The 3,561-nt window shown below is 39.2% G+C and overlaps 1 pseudogene; it reads left to right on the top strand.

Annotated features, from left to right (window-relative positions):
• The first annotated feature begins 1,988 nt into the window (after positions 1-1,988).
• On the top strand, positions 1,989-3,343 carry LOC102871463 (annotated as a pseudogene).
• The last annotated feature ends 218 nt before the right edge of the window (positions 3,344-3,561 follow it).

Genomic DNA, 3,561 nt, shown 5'->3' with positions numbered 1-3,561 from the left:
GAAGGCAATGATTTCCTTTTCCAAGAATGAAGAGACATTTGGATTAGGAGAAGAAAGAATGGGGGGGGGGAGTGTATATTGGGGATGAAAATGAAAGAATTTTTGCCTATCTCTTAAACCACTCAATTCCACATTTCTAGGATATCCAATACAAGAAGGCAATGATTTCCTTTTCCAAGAATGGAGAGACACTTGGATTAGGAGAAGAAAGAATGGGGAGGGGGATGTATATTGGGGATGAAAATGAAAGTTCCAATGTAGTACAGTAAGTTTACTGTTCAAGTGGCTTTCCTAGCCTACTTGACTTTAAGCTTTGTGACATGGCTGAGTTACTGTTGTTGCTGTGTGCCACCAAGTTGAAACAAACTCATAGCTGACCTGCCAGAGGGTTTTCAAAGGCAGTAAATCACATGGAAGGAGACTACCCACCCTTCTCCCACGGAGTAGCTGGTGGCCTTTAGTTGTGTGTCTTGGGGATTGCAGCACAGCTTTTTGCTACCAGGCTACCACGGCTCTTTTAAAAATGTAGTACCTTTTTTTTTTTTTACTTGGTGGTTTTTTTATTTGTTTGCTTTAGTTACTGAAGCCTGCCACATACTTTGTTCAGAAGTTCGTGGAAATAGGCTTTTTATATCAACATCATGATCATCATAATCTTCAATATATAAATAATACTAAATCCATTGGTCTAATCTACTGTATTCATTTTTATGTGATTTTATTCTATATTGGTTTGTATACATTGTGTGTCATCCATTTACACTGTACTTCTCACATACCTTCATTTACATTGTGTTTCATACAATCATTCATTTACATTTTTCTCAATGTTATGCATAACTTGTTATGCCCTACACACCCTAATGCCTTTGCATTGTCAATATAACAGTAACTTGAGAGTTGCTAAAAAAGAAAATGGAATGCTTGAAAATCAATAGACTGGAATTTAACATTTTGAATTGGAAAATTATATTTACTATGTTGAGATTCCAAAATCTCTGTAGATGTTCATTGAAATGAAAAATAAACAAACTAAATTAAATAAAAAATGTAGTACTTTTAAGTAAGTGTTTACAAGTTAAGAACCTCAATACAAGTTAAAAATAAGAAGCAAAGATTGCAGAACAAGTATTTGGAGCCAAAGATTCTGGCTCAGGATGTAGACGGTATGAGGTCAAGATCACTCAAGATTGAGACTGCAAGGGAGTTCTGATGGCCCAGTGGCAAGAAGCTGCACCGCAATCCCAGAGGTATGCAGTTTGAATCCACCAGATGCTCTGCTGGAGAAGGAGGGGCAACCTCCTCCTGTACCAGTCAGATCTGATTTGACAGTGCAAACACTACTACTACTACTACTACTACTACTACTACTACTACTACTACTACTACTACTATTACTATTACTACAAAAGTTTAAGATTGAGACTGCAACAGCAGTGGATAACCAGAGAACAATGTGAAGCAGATCTTACTTGGGACTGCCTCCCAGATGGCCATAGCCAGAGTCAAAGCCAGATCTAATGTTATTATTCAAGCCTCCTGGAGAACTGGGATGATAATCATAACCTAGAGGACTAAGAGAGTTTTGTAGGGAGTTCTGGCACCCTGGGTGAGAAACTGCTGCAGTCCCAAAGGCATGCAGTTCAAATTCTCCAGTTGCTTTGCTGGAGAAGGATGGATAATCTCCTCCAAATTAAATTGCCTCTGAAAACATTCTGGAAGATCACCTATGGGTAAGTTCTGATTCGATGGTACACAGTAAAAACAACAATGAAGAGAGAGTAAAACAAACAAACAAACAAAAAATAAATAAAAGACTTGCCAGCACATTTGAAAAGCTATTCTGATTTGAGAATTGTGTCTTTTTTTCTAACCTGAATTGTAATCTATTCATTTTTCTAATAACCAAATAATTATAGCCTTTTTAACAACAGGTTTGACTTCAGAAAACAGGTGTTGGTAAAAACCATTGCAAAACCGAAGCCTCAATGGAAAAGGAGAACACTCATATCAACATTGTCATCACTAGAAACATAGATTCGGACAATCCACCACTACTGGCCACCTGAACTACGAATGTAGTGTGATCTACCAGAGAACCACTGAGAAATTCATGAAGGAAGCTGTGGAGCAGGGAAAGGGCTTATTCAAACTCACCTGAGTCTTGGATAAGCTCAAACATGAGCATGGCATCACTATTGATATCTCCCTGTGGAAATTTGAAACCAACAAGTACTATGTAACAATCATTGATACCCCAAGACACAGAAACTTTATTAAAAAAAAAAAGAATACAGGAATATCACAGGCTGACTATGCTGTCCTGGTGTTGGTGAATTTGAAGCTAGTATCTCAAAGAATGTGCAAACTCGTGAGCGTGTCCTTCTGGCTTACACACTGAGTGTGAAACAACTAATTGTTGGACTTCACAAAAATGGATTTCACCGAGGCACCCTACAGCCAGAAAATACATGAAGAAATCATCAAGGAAGTTAGCATCTACATCAAGAAAGTTGGCTACAACCTTGGCACAGTGGCTTTTGTGCCAATTTATAGTTAAAATCATGACAGCATGCTGTGAAGCCAAGTGCTAACATGGTTCAAGGAATGGAAAGTCACCAGATGACTGTGCCAGTCGAACCACACTGCTTGAAGCATTGGATTGCATCCTACCACCAACTCATCCAACTGATAAGTCCTTGTGTCTGCCTCTCCAGGATGTCTACAAGATCGGTGGTACTGGAACTATACCTGTGGGCAGAGTGGAGACTGGCACTCTCAAGCTTAGCACAGTGGTCACATTTGCCCAGTCAGTGTTATCATTGATGTAAGGTCTATTGAAATGCATCAGGATGCTTTGACTGAAGCTCTACCTGATGGCAATGTTGGCTTTAAAAACTTCTCTGTGAAAGATTCTCTACATGACAACATAGCTGGTGACAGCATAAATGACCCACCAATGGAAGCACCTGACCTCACTGCTTAGCTGGTCACCTTAAACCATCCTACCCTAATTAGTTCTGGTTATGCACCTGTGCTAACTTGTCACAAAGCTCATATTGCTTGCAAGTTCACTGAGCTCAACAAGATTAATCACTCTTCTGCAAAGAAGCTGGAAGAGGACTCCAAACTCTTGAAGTCTAGTTTTGCTGCCATAGTTGGTATTGTTCTTGGCAATCCCATGTGTGTGGAGAGCTTCTTTAACTACCCTTCTCTGGGTTGTTTTGCTATCTGTGACATGAGACAAATTGTTGCTGTGGGTGTCATCAAAGCAGTGGACAAGAAGACTGCTGAAGCTGGAAAGGTCATCAAGTCTTCTCAGAAAGCTCAGAAGGCTAAATGAATATTACTCATAGCACCTGACACTCCAGTCTTATATTCAAGAAGCACAGGAAACAAGAAATAGTAGACCAGACTCAAAAAGAAAAACATCAAGACATATCACAGTCAAATTTTCCAAATTAAAAGATAAGGATAGAATACTAAGAGCAGAGCAAGAAAAACAGAGTCACAGAGGGGAAACAATTAGATTAAACTTTGATTTTTTCCGTGGAAACCATG

This window comes from Elephantulus edwardii, unplaced genomic scaffold (genome assembly GCF_000299155.1).
Source record: "Elephantulus edwardii isolate Elephantulus edwardi_28Jun2011 unplaced genomic scaffold, EleEdw1.0 scaffold00290, whole genome shotgun sequence".
Taxonomy (NCBI): Eukaryota; Metazoa; Chordata; class Mammalia; order Macroscelidea; family Macroscelididae; genus Elephantulus; species Elephantulus edwardii.
This window is presented reverse-complemented; position numbering and strand designations above follow the sequence as displayed.